We start from the raw sequence: 16,048 nt of genomic DNA on the forward strand, positions 1-16,048 counted from the left end.
CCCAAAATAGTTGGAATAATCCTCCCACTCATTAGTCTATGAAATTATCCAGCCCATAAAAGCTAACCACAACCCCTTTGGAGGCCACTGTATTCACCCTCTGCGATGGCCCATGCTCTGTGGAGTGTGTTTCTCTCTGAATAAATTCACTTGTTACCTATCACTTTGTCTCTCACTGAATTCTTTCTGCTATGAGACATCAAGAACCTGAGCCTGGCCTTTCTCACTCCCTGGCCGTCTTGGTGGCTGCTCTTGGTTGGAGGCATCCCGCACCTAAGGCAGGGAGATGGTGGCCACCGAGAAGACGAAAAAGTCACTGGAGTCAATCAACTCTAGGCTCCAACTGGTTATGAAAAGTGGAAAGTACGTGCTGGGGTACAAGCACACTCTGAAAAGGATCAGACAAGAGAAAGTGAAACCGGTTGTCCTCACCAACAACTGCTCAGCCTTGAGGAAATCTGAAATAGAATATTATGCCATGTTGGCCAAAACTGGTGTCCATCACTACCATGGCAATAATATTGAATTGGGCACAGATGTGAAAAGTACTACAGAGTATGCATACTGGCTATGATTGATCCAGATGATTCTGATATCATTAGAAGCATGCCAGAACAGACTGGTGAAAAGTGACTCATGTACAATTTTTCTTTAATAAAACTGGCAAGAAAGAGCTTGTTTAAAAAAAAAAAAAAAAGAACCTGAGCCTGTAACCAGGTCTGTGATCTCAGTTTGAAAACTGTGGGTTTTGGCTCAGTTCAAGTTCCAATCTGGGTTTTAGCTGGGTTTGAGACCCGGCACATGGGTTCAAGTCTCAATCTAAGGTAAACAGCTTCAGTTGGACCACCAGAGAAGTCCCTTACAGAGATTCTTACCTTAGTTTCTTCACCTCTGGAAATTTTCTATGGTGAACATATGTTGCTTTTGTAATCACAGAAATGTAACACGTGTTACAGGCTGAGCCACGCCCCTCAAATTCATATGCTGAAGTGCTAACCCCCAGTACCTCAGTATGTGGCTGGATTTGGAGAAAGGGCCTTAAGTAGGTATTTAAGTGAAAAGGGGGATCATTAGGGTGGGCCCTACTCCAATATGGACCCTACTCCACACTTCCCAGGTGGCACTAGTGGTAAAGAACCTGTCTGCCAATGCAGGAGACATAAGAGACATGGTTAGACCAGTCGGTAGGGAAGATGCCCTGGAGGAGGGCATGGCAACCCACTCCAATATTCTTGCCAGGAGAATCCTATGGACAGAGGAGTCTGGGGGCTACAGCCTATGGGGTTGCAAAGAGTCACACATGACTGAAGCGACGTAGCAGGCATGCAGCACTACTCCAGTGTGGCCACTGTCCTTCTAAGAAGAGGGGATTAGGACACAGATACTCATAGAAGGAGGCCCAGGGAGAAGATATTGTTGTTCAGTCATTCAGTCGTGTCCAATGCTTTGTCACCCCATGGACTGCAGCATGCCAGGCTTCCCTGTCCTTCACCAACTCCCAGAGCTTGTTCAAACTCATGTCCATTGAGTTGGTGATACCATACAACCATTTCATCCTCTGTCGTCCCCTTCTCCGCCTGACTTCAATATTTCCCAGCATCAGGGTCTTTTCCAGTGAGTCAGTTCTTCATATCAGGTGGCCAATGTATTGGAGCTTCAGCTTCAGCATCAGTCCTTTCAATGAATATTTAGGACTGATTTTCTTTAGGATTGACTGGTTGGATCTCCTTGCAGTCCAAAGGACTCTCAAGAGTCTTCTCCAACATCACAGTTTGAAACCATCAATTCTTTGGCACTCAGCCTTCTTTATGGTCCAACTCTCACATTTATACATGACTCCTGGAAAATGCCACTTTGACTATACTGACCTTTGTTGGCAAAATAATGTCTCTGCTTTTTAATATGCTGTTTAGGTTTTTCATGGCTGCAATCACTCTCCACAGTGATTCTGAAGCCTGAGAAAATAAAGTCAATCATTGTTTCCCCATCTGTTTTCCAGGAAGTGATGGGATTGGATGTCATGATCTTTGTTTTTTTGAATGTTGAGTTTTAAGACAGCTTTTTCACTCTCCACTTTCACTTTCATCAAGAGGCTCTTTAGTTTCTCTTCGCTTTCTGCCATATGAATGGTGTCATCTGCATATCTTAGGTTATTGATATTTCTCCCAGCAATCTTGATTCCAGCTTGTGCTTCATCCAACCTGGCATTTCACATGATGTACTCTGTAAGTTAAATAAGCAGGGTGACAATATACAGCCTTGACATACTCCTTTCCCAGTTTTGAACCAGTCTGTTGTTCCATGTCCGGTTCTAACTGTTGTTTCTTGACCTGCATACAGGTTCCTCAGGAGGCAGGTAAGGTGGTCTGGTATTCCCATCTCTTGAAGAATTTTCCACAGTTTGTTGTGATCCACAGAGTCAAAGGCTTTAGAGTAGTCAATGAAGCAGAAGTAGATGTTTTTCTGGAGTTCTCTTGCTTTTTCTAATATCCAACGGATGTTGGCAATTTGATCTCTTGTTCCTACACTGTTTCTAAATCCAGCTTGAACATCTGAAAGTTCTTGGTTCATGTACTGTTGAAGCCTAGCATGGAGGATTTTGAGCATGACCTTGCTAGCATGTGAAATGAGTACAATTGTGAGGTAATTTAAACATTATTTGGCATTGCCCTTCTTTGGGATTGGAATGAAAAGTGACCTTTTCCAGTCCTGTGGCCACTGCTGAGTTTTCCAAATTTGCTGGCATGTGTGAAACTGCAGTACTTTCACAGCGTCATTTTTTAGGATTTGAAATAGCTCAACTGGAATCCCATCACCACCACTGGCTTTGTTCATAGTAATGCTTCCTAAGGCCCCCTTGACTTCGCATTCCAGGATGTCTGGCTCTAGATGAGCGATCACACCATAGTGGTTACCTGGGTCATTAAGATCTTTTTTGTATAGTCCTGTGTATTCTTGCCACCTCTTCTTAATATCTTCTGCTTCTGTTAGGTCCATACCGTTTCTCTTCTTTATTGTGCCCATGTTTGCATGAAATGTTTCCTTGGTATTCTTGGTACTTTGAAGAGATCTCTAATCTTTCCCATTCTATTGTTTTCTTCTATTTCTTTGCATTGTTCACATAGGAAGGCTTTCTTATCTCTGCTTGCTACTCTTTGGAACTCTGCATTCAGATGGGTATACCTTTCCTTTACTCCTTTGCCTTTTGCTTCTCTTCTTTTCTCAGCTATTTGTAAGGCCTCCTCAGTCAACCATCTTACCTTTTGCATTTCTTTTTCTTGGGGATGATTTTGATCACTGCTTCCTGTACAATGTTACAAACCTCTGTCCATAGTTCTTCAGGCACTCTGTCTATCAAATCTAATGCCTTGAATCTATTTGTCACTTTCACTATATATGCATAAGGGATTTGATTTCGGTCATACCTGAATAGCCTAGTGGTTTTCCCTACTTTATTCAATTTAAGTCTGAATTTTGTAATAAGGAGTTCATAACCTGAGCCATAGTCAGCTCCCAGTCTTGCTTCTGATGACTGTACAGAACTTCTCTGTCTTCAGCTGCAAAGAATATAATCAATCTGATTTCAGTGTTGTAGCCACGCGTTCGAGGAAACAAACTCACTCAGAAGGACAATGCAGATAGTGGAGTGCAGTTTATTACACCAATGGGCCCAAGGCAGAGTCTCCTCTTAGCCAAGGACCCTGACCAGTTTTTGTGAAAAACTTAATAAACCTCAAGTGTACTTACTCAAACCCACCTCCCCAAATTCCTTGAAACTAGTCTGGACAAGGTAAAAGAGAGATACGATCAACTTTAACCCATGATTCATGTGTCACAAGACTAAATAAACAGTGGATATTTATCAATAGGCCTATGGTCATATCCCAATAAACATAATGGAATTTACCACTTTGTTCTGTTACAGAGAAATTAGCATATTCTTTTAGGCAATGGAGAGTCCAAGTACAAGTCCTGAGGCTCTTTTATCAGGGGGTCTGGTTTTCCATTGGTATGCCATTTCTATAGACGCCAGGCACAAAGTTCAGAGTCCATTGGGAGGGTGACCATGTGTGTAGCCTAAAGTTCGCAGCCCGGCCTAAGATGGAGTCCAGCTCTGTCTGTTTCCTCCTTCATTCGCCCCCTTGATGCTCTTCACTCATATTATGAGCATCATTCATAGGCATATATTGAATACATTGTAAAACTCAGGGTCCACAAAGCAGAACTATCAAGGCAACTACAACAATATAGTTTCCCACCAATCGCCCTTCACCCAAGATAGGACCAAAGTCCAGAAAGGAATGTTTTCATTTGACATTGCTTTTACCTGGTTTTTCATGTCATCTAAAGCAGTTGATACATTGCCAGATAAGTCAGGAATGCATATACAACATTCAACCTTAATTATAGCACAGGTCCCTCCTTGAGCAGCTGTATGTCCAAAACCATTCTGTTTTGAATTACCACTTTTCTCATTTGGATTTGCTCTTCATTTAAGGCTTGGATGGCTTTTGTTCTATCTAGGAGGGCCTGTTTTGTGAAATTAGTCAAGGCCTCTACTTTAATCATAATATCTGTTGTCCTTATAGCGGGCATGAATAAGGCAGCAATATACTCATACCACTGAAACACAGATCTTGTCCACCTAGCATGTAAATAAGGTGGATTTACCGGGGCTTGTTGTAGGTTAGGCTTTTGTTACGCTGGCATTTATATCAAATGGAACCCCATGACCCGAGTCTATTGACTGTAGGTCTGGCTTACACCCAGAGACCAGGGAGAGATTATGATTGTGTCCCAGAAAAAGCAGAATGCTTTAAAATTTCCTTGGCAGAGTGGTGACACCCACCAGGGAACTCCATCCATCACAGACACGTAGGAATGTGCACGTTGATGAGACCAAGCAGCAGGAGTTGATTATGTGGTTTCATCCTCAAGGGGCTCGTCTGGGATCTTCTTTTCCTTCTTCTTAAAGATGATCTTGTTCTCTCGACGGTCAGCGGGGTCCGTCTGTGCAGTCCACTCAGCGTTTTCTGGGTCTGCGTGGTATGTTCTCTTCACCCTTGTATGATGGCTCCAAGGGGCAATACCTGCAACTTTAACTGCAGTAGGGGTAGTTAGAGTAACAGTATAGGCCCTCCCACCGAGGGGCTAGTGAATCATGTTTCCAATCTTTGACCCATACTTGGTCACCAGGTGTAAACCCATGAATCTGTTCCCCAAGGGAGAATGGCACCCTTTCTTGTACAAACTTAGTTACCCGATTTATTACCTTACCCAGTTCCATCTGCTGTGAAATCCTATCCCCCCTTACCTGAGGCAAATTTATTGATACCTATTTTATTATGGGAGGGGGCCTCCCATACACAATTTCGTATGGAGAATAGCCTTGGGACTGTGGGGTCATCCTGAGTCTGAGCAGAGCCGTCGGAAGCAAGTCCACCCAGGAGCAGTCAGTCTCTGTGATCCACTTGGAGAGTCTCTTTAAGTGTCCGGTTGGTTCATTCCACCATCCCAGAACTCTGGGCCTGTATGCAGTGTGCAGTTTCCATTTGATGTTTAAAGTTTTGTTTACTTGTTGTACTAAATCAGCTACAAAAGCCGGGCCATTGTCTGATCCAATGCTGGTAGGAAATCCAAATCTGGGAACTATTTCCCTAAGCAGGCACCAGGCTACTTCTGATGCTCTTTCAGTTCAGGTAGGAAAAGCTTCAACCCACCCCGTGAACGTACAGACCATGACCAGCGGGTAATGGTAGTGTCGGTGAGGTTTCATTTCAGTGAAGTCCACGCCCAGGTGTTCAAAGGGCAGCGTGCCTTTCAGCTGAATACCTGGAGGTTTTTGTCTGTGCCGAGAGGCAGCATTAACCTGTGAGCAGGCAGCATGGCCTAGGTGGGTCGCTTTGGTGTATTTGGCTTACCAGAGTGTGTACCAGCTCCTCTGGTACCAATAATTTGCCAGTTGGCAATTCCCACCATCCCTTTTCAGTCTTGATGGCCCCTTCTGCTTTGGCTAACTTGACAGCCGTTGTTCTTGTTTTATCAGGCTAGTGCCATCAGTATACAGGACCCAACTAGGGTCTGGAACCTTGTGCCCTTCTTTAACACAAACCCCAGATACCTTACCTCCTCCTTGCAGATCTGTGCCTTCCTCTTCAACACCCGGTAACCTGCTTCCATCAGCAGCTGGAGCAGTGCTTTTGTCCCTTCCCAACATTCTTCCTTGGTTTCGGCAGCCAGCAGCAGGTCACCCATGTATTGTAGGAGCCAACATCCATACTCTTTCGGATGGAATGAGTCCAGGTCAGAAGCCAAGGCTTCCCCAAAGATGGTTGGGGAATTCTTAAACCCTTGTGGAGGAGTCCAGATGAGCTGTTGCTTGGTGCCCCCAAGTGGATCTTCCCATTCAAAGGCAAAGATGGGCTGTGACGCTGGGGCAAGGTGTACGCAGAAGAAGGCATCCTTGAGATCTAGGCGAGTATAAACTTTAGTCCTCGGCTGGAGGAGGCTAATTAAGGTATGGGGTTTGGAACAATGGGGTGTAAAGTCACAGTAGCCTGGTTGACTAGCCTGAGATCTTGTACAGGCCTATAGTCCTGTTCTTCTTCCTTTTTGACTAGCAGGATTGGCGTATTCCAAGCTGACTGCACTCTACTAGAATGCCCGCTTGTTTTAATCTATTGATGTGGGGCAGTATGCCGGCCCAGGCCTCTATCGGTAGCGGTACTGGCGCTTTCTAACCATGATGGTGCCTGGTTTGAGTTCTATTATCACTGGGGCTTGATGTTTAGCCAGCCTGGGGGAAGGCAGGGTTGTCTTCCACCCAGACCTCAGGGAATAATTGAGTTAGCTCTCTCTCATGCTCTTCCGGCCCACCCGGTTCTTCCTTCGGAGGCTCATGCAACCTCCACTCATCTTGGGGTGGTATTGAGAGAGAGAGCAAATAAGTCATAGTGTCCGTCCGGAAGGTGGGCCTCTCCTCAGGGGAGAAAGTCACTTGTGCTCCTAGTTTGGAGAGCAAGTCTCTTCCCAACAGGGGTACTGGGCACTCAGGAATGTAGAGGAATTCATGAATCACTTGGTGCCCCCCATCTGACATTTTCTGGGCTGGCAAAACGATTTAACCATCTCTTCTCCTGATACCCCAGTTACAGCGGTAGTCTTTTTGGATAATGGTGCCACAGGTTTTGTTACTACTGATAGTTCTGTTCCTGTATCCACCATGAAGTCAATGTTTTGGTCCCCCAGTTTTAAGGTTACCATGGGCCCTCGGGGACCTGATATCTCTGAGCCCCGGCAGCCCTATTTAATTTCCAAGTCAGCAAGCCCCACAACTGCGGGAGCTTCCTCTTCTTTCCTTGCCTTAGGGCATTTATTCTTCCAGTTGCCAAAACCTTGGCACTGGGCACACTGGTTTGGCTGTAACGGGGCCTGGGGCCTCGGTTGGGACCGGTTGAGGGACTGTCCTGTCCCTGGGGCAGAGGAGGTTTTCCGGAAGGCCCAAGATAGACTTTCCCAGAGCAGCAGCTGGCATTGCAGATCTCTGGTCTGTTCTCTTTCGGTCCCTCCGGCTCTCTGGCAGAGCGCTGCTGCTGCTGCTAAGTCGCTTCAGTCGTGTCCAACTCTGTGTGACTCTGTAGACGGCAGCCCACCAGTCTCTGCTTACTTTCAATGTCTCCCTCCCCTTCCTGTCAGTACTCACCGGGACAGACGAGTATAGCTTGGGCGGTTGGGCTGGAGCCGAATCCTGGAAGTGTTGGCCAGAGGCTTCTGCCACCGGGATTGGAGCCTGTGGAGGTGGTGGCTCTATGACCTCTGGGAGAGCTGGCAGAGGAGCTGCGGCTGCTGCAGGAACTTCACCTGGCCCTGGATCGGGCATTAAGGCGGCCTCCGGTCCTGGTGGGGCACTGGGCCGGTGGCGCGTCATCATCCAGTATGGGGGAGGGGCGGGTCATCCTCGTCCAAATCCTGCCAGATCCCAGAGGGAGAAGGGGGATCGGCGTGTCTTCACCTGCTGGTCAGCAAGGCTGAACCAGAGCACCACGTGGTCCAAGACTGTTTCTCCCTTAAAGTCCATTCTGCCTTGGTGGGCTTGATCAGGTGCGGATGAAAACACAGATGGGTTAAATATCCCGTGTCCCAGGCTGTCTCCGGAAAGCCAATTCATACTCACTTACGTACCCCCCTCCTTCTAGCCTGACAATTCCGAGGGGTCAAGAATTTCACAGCAGACGGGACACCTCCTGGGGGAGGGCAGAATATGAGCATACAAGGACCAGTTTCCTATCCTAAAAATCCCCTGGCAATCGCTGGTGATAATTTTCCCTGAGACGGCGTGGACATACCTCCTAAAGACCTTGCAAATTCCCTTCCTAAGCCCTAGCACGCTCGTCAGCCTGTGTACTAAGCAATTGCCGCCTGCCTATTCCAGGCTCCTGTGGGTCCGTGCCCCTTTTAGTCCCTCCCAGGGGGGTGATTAGGCACCCTCTTCCACCCTGCTGGGTGGGTTCCTCATCACCTGAGCGCTCAGTTCCCCTGCTGCCGTCCACTACCTGCTGACGTGAAAGGTCCGGGCGTTGAGATGCAGAATCCTTCCAGAAGGGCGAGGCTCCTTCCCGCTTCAAGAAGATTCAAGCCGCAAGGCCTCGGAGTAGTCCCAAATGGGACTTGTCTCCTCAAAGTGAGGAGTTTCCTGGCCAATGCACCAAACGTAGCCACGCGTTCCCGGAAACAAACTCACTCAGAAGGACAATGCAGATAGTGGAGTGCAGTTTATTACACCGGCGGGCCCAAGGCAGAGTCTCCTCTTAGCCAAGGACCCCGACCAGTTTTTGTGAAAACTTTATGAACCCTAAGTGTACTTGCTCAAACCCACCTCGCCAAATTCCTTGAAGCTAGTCTGGACAAGGTAAAAGAGAGATACAATAAAAGTTAACCCATGATTCATGTGTCACAAGACTAGATAGACAGTGGATATTTATCAATAGGCCTATGGTCATATCCCAATAAACATAATGGAATTTATGATTTTGTTCTGTGACAGAGATAATTAGCATATTCTTTTAGGCAATGGAGAGTCCAAGTACAAGTCTTGAGGCTCTTTTATCAGGGGGTCTGGTTTACCATTGGTATGCCATTTCTATAGACACTGGGCACCAAGTTCAGAGTCCATTGGGAGGGTGACCATGCATGTACCCTAATGTTCACAGCCTGGCCTAAGATGGAGTCCAGCTCTGTCTGTTTCCTCCTTCATCAGTACTGACCATCTGGTGATGTCCATGTGTAGAGTCATCTCTTGTGTTGTTGGAAGAGGGTGTTTGCTATGACCAGTGCGTAGCACTGGAGAAGATGGCCATCTGCAAATGGAAGCCTCAGAAGGAGCCAACACCTTGATCTTGGACTTCTGAGCTTCAGAAGTGTAAGAAAATAAATTCCTGTTGTTGAACCACCCAGTCTCTGGTATTTGTTACAGTAACGCTAGCAGATGAATATACCGTGTCATTAAAAAGAGGGAGAAGGCAATCAATACAATAAGTTCTTGGCGTTTCAGATGTTCACACTGGAGGTTACTGCTGGTAATGAGAAAGGCATGGGGTTAGGAAGTAATTTGTAACTTTTTTTTTCCTAGCTGAAATTTGAGCTTCAGCCTGTGGGGCAAGCAGAGGATCCAGCAGAGCCAAGATGAGGCATCTTTACTACAAGCTGCCTCTGGCATCCACCTACACAGGCACTGGAGAGTATTCACAGAGCCCTAAAGGCGGGTCTCTTCCTGATGAATGGTCCTGAGTAGAAAGTCTGCCCCTGGGGCAGGGAAGAGAAAGGGAGGAACAAAGAGAAGGGTGGTTCTTTTGAAAAAGTCTTCAAAAGAGCAGACAGTGCAAGGTCCAATCTGGTGATCACTCAGGCCCACCTCATCCTCCAGGCATAGTTCTGATTTTCCGGTGGGTCCACGTTGTTGATGTTGTTGTTCAGTCACTAAGTCGTGTCCGACTCTTTGTGACCCCATGGACTGCAGCATGCCAGGCTTCCCTGTCCTTCACCATCTCCCAGACTTTGCTGAGATTCATATCCATCGAGTCAGTGATGCCATCCAACCATCTCATCTTCTGTTGTGCCCTTCTGCCCTTTTCCTCCTGCCTTCAATCTTTCCCAGCATCAGGGTCTTTTCCAGGGAGTTGATTCTTTCCATCAGGTAGCCAAAATATTGCAGCTTCAGCTTCAGCATCAGTTCTTCCAATGAATATTCAGGGTTGAATGGGCCCCAGACCCTTTTAGAAATTGAGCAAAAGTAAGAGAAAGATGCCTGGTCATAAATGGGGCAGGGGTTGTGTCTTCCCTTTCCAATATTCATGTACCCTAATTGAATTTCCTTTCTAGTTAAAAACATAGAAAGGCAATTAATGGCACTGTTTCAATTGAGATCCTGTCAGCAAACAAAGTGCCCATCGAGTAAGAGATAAAACCTGACTGAAGGGTAAAAGGGCAGTGAGATGGAAACTGAGAAGAAACCAGGAACCAGAACAAATATTTCCACGAAACAGGAGGCAAAGTCTCCATGGAGGTCTATCCTGATTCTCCAGAGAGCAAGGTGGAATGGAAGAGCTGCATAAGTATCTTTTTTGCATAACGCGCCCTAGGAGAGGGGCTTCCCAGGTGGAGCTAGTGGTAAAGAATCCCTCTGCCAAGGTAGAAGTCACAGGAGACATGGGTTACATCCCTGGGTTGGAAATATTTCCTGGAGGAGGAACTGGCAACCCATTCCAGTATTCTTGCATGGGAAATTCCATGGACAGAGGAGCCTGGTGGGCCACAGTCCACAGGGTTGCAAAGAGTCAGACACGACTGAGCAACTGAGCATGCACACCGTATCGGGGGCATCCTGGGCTGACCTTGTAGCCCAGAAATGTGTCCTCTTGAGCAGAAGCACATCAGAAAGCAGGAAGCTAGGTGGAACCAAGTGTTGGACACAGGTGAAATGAGCCTGTGCGATGAGAAAGTGAAGTTATGAACATACAGGTAAGTGGCCAAGTTCAGGGATTCTTCTATGCATGGGGACATGTGAGGCTTGCTGAGTTCACTGGACTCCCTCCTATACACCCTGAATGCCAGACAATGAACAAAGTAGTGGAGATTAAAATCTTTTTGCCTTATTGGCAAACTGGAAAGTATAAGAATGTTCATCACAGAGCTACTCATATTTGTGAAAAATTGTCCTCAACTAGGGGCTGCTGAAATAGATGATGGTGCATTGTTTTAATGACTTTCAGGCAGCCATCTAAAATGATGGTGTAGAAAATGGTCTAAAGAGCTTTCTCACTCCTACTTTGAGCCATGGGGTCATTTTTCCTTTGAACTTTTTTTTTTTTTGGGGAGGGGGGGTGGGGCCAAGCAGCAGCTCATGGGATCTTAGTTCCTTGTCCAAGAATCGAACCTGTGCCCTCCACAATGGAAGGGCAGCATATTAAACACTGGACCACCAAGAAAGTCCTTCCACTGAACGTTTCAAAGCAGATTTAACCTTCAGGGTGGGATGCAAATAGCCACACCCTTTTCTTCCTTGACACTCACTGCAGTGTGAAATGATGTCTCCCAAGTGTTCGCTCCACGTAGGTTCAGGTCACACTGGGGCCACCTACAGGGCGAGACCCTTTAGCCTCTCTTATGCTCAGTTCTGGGCTTCCTTGGTGGCTCAGTCAGTAAAGAATCCACCTGCAACACAGGAGACTCAGGTTCAGTCCCTGGGTTGGGAAGATTCCCCTGGAGAAGGAAATGGCAACCCTCTCCAGTATTCTTGTCTGGAAAAATCGCATTCTGGACAGAGGAGCCAGGCGGGCTACAGTCCATGGGGTCGCAAGAGTCGGACATGATTTAGCGAGTAAACCACCACCAGCAGCCTCTGTTCTGCTCTGTAAAGCAGAGGGAGTAAGAGCAGACCGCCTTTCACTTTATGTCCTAAGGGAGAGGAGACACATAGCGGTGACAGCCAGAGTGCTTATTTACAGGAGACCAGGTCCCCATCCTGCACTTGCTGAGCTTGGTGGCTCAGATCCCGACTTAGCTACCTTCCTCCTGGGTGGCCTTGGACAAAGAACTTCTGCCCTCTGTAAAATGAGGATAACAAAACATGAGGATGGGGGCTAAGTGCATTAATGTAGCTAAAGTGCTTATATTGAGAATTAATACTAATATATCTAAACGATTCTGTCCAGTAGAGTAACCATCAGCTACCTGCATCCATGGAGCACTTGAAAATGTGGCTTCTTCAGACTGAGGTGTGCCCTAAGTATAAATGCACATTGGATTTTGAAGACTTAATAAGAAAAGAGAATGCAAAATATCTCAAGATAATTAATATTTTACATCTTTTAGGTTAAATAGAATATATTTTAGAGTTACTTTCACTTTTAAAAAAAACTTTTAATAATACCGAGCAGTTACTAATTTTCCCCTGGATATCTCCCATATACTCATTAGGTGTACATGTTTGTTACTTGGAGAAGGGAATGGCTACCCACTCCGGTATTCTTGCCTAGAGAATCCCATGGACAGAGCAGCCTGGTGGGCTACAATCCATGGGGTCACAAAGAGTTGAACACGATTGAGCAACTAACACTTTCACTTTTCTTCTTCATACATGCTTGTATTAACATACATGTCTGTTTGTATTTCTTTCTGTTTAAAATTTTTTTGGTCATGCCAAACAGCATGTGGGATCCTAGCTCCCTGAACAGAAATTGAACCTGTGACCCTTGCATTGGAAGCTCGGAGTTTAACCAATGCAGTGGACCACCAGCAAAGTCCCCAGATACCTTTTTTTTTTTTTTTTGAGGGGGTTAGGGTTAGGGCTCTTACTTACCTGATTAGGGATCGAATTTGAGCCCCCTGAAGTGGAAATGTAGCGTCCCAACCACTGGACCACCAGGGAAGTCCCCTGTTTATATTTCTTAAACAATAAATAAAATAACATGCAGCTACTAGACTATTTTAAATCACCTAATTGGCTGGCACTGCAAGTTTATTAGCTGGCTTAGAACACAGCCAACCTGGCATGTAGCGGGAATAGTTGAAGCTACTATCAGACAGTAAAGAATCCGCCTGCAGTGTGGGAGACCTGGGTTCAATCCCTGGGTTGGAAAGATCCCTTGGAGGAGGGCATGGCAACCCACTCCAGTATTCTTGCCTGGAGAATCCCCATGGACAGAGGAGCCTGATGGGCTATGGTCCATGGGGTTGCAAAGAGTCGGACATAACTAGTGACTAAGCACGTTAGTGTTTGGTGCTTGGCACTTGGTAAGCACTTATCAAGTGGAAGTTTTTGTTCTGAAGACTTCTCAGGGGCCCTCTCCTGCCTCTGCTTTGGAGATCTATGCCTGGGAGGCACTGTCTGTTTCCCTGCGGGGATTTGTCATAATCATCCAGGGGGAGAGCTTCCCCATTTTTCCTTTAATCTTCCCCACCCCCAAGACCTCTCCAGGGGTGTGTAGACACACACACACACACACACACACACACAGGTGCAGACTTTCTTGATGTGCAGTCCTCCAACACCTCCTGTCACTCCTGTGGTTCCGGTCCCCAGTCACTTCGTCCCACACTGAGTCCACCTGGCCTGGGCTTGGGGATTCCTCATTCTCTGCTTTATGCCCAGGCCCTGCGCTTCTGAGGCTTGATCCCCGATGCTCAGACAGATGGAACGTTGCCATCAGGGCCTGTTTGCAAGCTGCCAAAAGGATGCCCAGAGAGGCCTTTACTCTGACAAAGTAAGGCCCCCAGGTCTATCCTCAGCCTGGCAGCTGGTGGAGAGAAGATGGCATCTCAATTGTGGAGTTGGATGACTCAATTCTTCAGGGGCCCAAAGTACACACCAGATGCCACATTTCCACGGCCTTTAGCAGCATGAGAACTGTTATTCTTTCAGTGAGTATCTGGATCAGTCACTTCGGCTGAGGAAGGGGAGGTGCCAGGGACATGGTTAAACATTGGAGGAACTGAACAGCTTTACTGGGGTCTTAACAGGAACTTGGGGGAAAGGGACCCCCCATCAGAGAGAAGAAGACAGGGGAGAAGATCAGAAAAATGAAAAGGGGCCAGAACAAAATAGCAGGAGCCTCAGCCTGGGAGGTGTGTCCAGTGAGAAATCCCCAGTGGCAGGGACAAAGGACCTTTTTTAAAACAAGTGCGGTAAAATATACATGGCTTCCCTGATGGCTCAGCAGGTAGACACAGGAGATGTGGGTTCAATCTCTGGATCAGGAAGATTCCCCTGGAGGAGGAAATGGCAACCCACATAATACACATAACATAAAATTTATGTTTTTAACCATTTCTAGGTGTACATCCTCCTTGTTCAGAGCCATCACCCCATTCCATCTTCAGAATTCTTTTCATCTTCCCCACACAACATTCTGTACCAATTAAACAGTAACTTTCCATTCCTCCAGCCTCTGGAAACCACCATTCTATTTTCTGTCTATGTGACCATTCTCAGTACCTCATATAAGCAGAAACATACTGTACGATGTTTGGCTCATTTCACTTAGCACACTGTCCTCGAGGTTAATCCATGGTGCAGCACGCGTCAGAATATTCTTCCTTTTTAAGGCTGATAACATTCCATTGTGTTGTTGTTGTTCAGTGACTAAGTTGTGTGCGACTCCTTGCGACCCCACAAACTGCAGCACGCCACGCTTCCCGGTCCTTCACCTGTATAACCACATTTTGTTCATCCATTCACCCATTGGTAAACACTTGGGTTGCTTCCATCTTTTGGCTGTTACGATTAATGCTGCTATGAACATGGGTATACAAACATCTCTTTGAAACCCTGCTTTCAATTCTTTCAGGTATCCACCTAGAAGTGGAATTGCTGCATCATATGGTAATTCTACTTTTAATTTTTGAGGACTGGTATACTATTGTCTTGGAGAAGGCAATGGCACCCCACTCCAGTACTCTTGCCTGAAAAATCCCATGGACGGAGGAGCCTGGTAGGCTGCAGTCCACGGGGTCGCTAAGAGTCGGACACGACTGAGTGACTTCACTTTCACTTTTCACTTTCATGCATTGGAGAAGGAAATGGCAACCCACTCCAGTGTTCTTGCCTGGAGAATCCCAGGGACGGGGGAGCCTGGACTGCTGTCTATGGGGTCGCACAGAGTCGGACACGACTGAAGCAACTTAGCAGGGTAGCAGGTAGCATACTATTGTCTACAGTGGCTGTGTTAGGGGAAACACACTGACTGAAACCGCCCCCCCTGGCCAGGCACCCTAGTAACCATTTGCGTGAGTTGTTTTATGACAGGAGCTCCTGGTAAGGAACATGGAACTAATAAGCCACCAGCAACCGGAAGAGTTCAGGAAAGGTCAAAAGGGGACACTACGTGTCCGACCACCTCCCTGAATCCTTCTCACTGGCATCCATCTTGGCTGAGCCATTCATGCGCCACCAGGAAGGACTCTGAGTCAGAATGATTGGCGAAAGACAACCTGGAAACTAATGCCATCAACATAAAACCCGAGATTGCGAGCCACATGGCAAAGCAGTCCTCCTGGGTTTCCTTACCCCACTGCTTTCTGCCCGGGCGCCCCTTCCCAATAAAATCTCTTGCTTTGTCAGCGCATGTGTCTCTCCGGACAATTCATTTCCGAGTGTTAGACAAGAGCCCACTTCCGGGCCCTGGAAGAGGTCCCCCCTCCTGCAACAGCTGTATCATTTTACATTCTCACCAACAGTGTGTTAAAGTTCCGATTTCTGAAAAGACAACCTACTAAATGGGAGAAAATATTTGCAAATGACATAATCAATAAGAGTTAATATTAAATGTACATAACGAGCTCACACACCTCAACATAAAAAACTCCCAAACAACCCCATTGAAATATGGGTGGAAGATCTGAAGACATTTTTCCAAAGAAGACTTACAGATGGCCAACAGGCACATGAAAAGATGCCCAACATCGTTAATCATCAGAGAAATGCAAATTAAAGCCACAATGAGATATCACCAAACATCTGTCAGAATGGTTATCATCAAAAAGACACAAATAA

At 46.6% G+C, this 16,048-nt stretch overlaps 1 pseudogene; it reads left to right on the forward strand.

Annotated features, from left to right (window-relative positions):
• The first annotated feature begins 286 nt into the window (after positions 1-286).
• Positions 287-633, forward strand: LOC102411614 (annotated as a pseudogene).
• The last annotated feature ends 15,415 nt before the right edge of the window (positions 634-16,048 follow it).

Source organism: Bubalus bubalis, chromosome 20, assembly GCF_019923935.1.
Source record: "Bubalus bubalis isolate 160015118507 breed Murrah chromosome 20, NDDB_SH_1, whole genome shotgun sequence".
Lineage (NCBI taxonomy): Eukaryota > Metazoa > Chordata > Mammalia > Artiodactyla > Bovidae > Bubalus > Bubalus bubalis.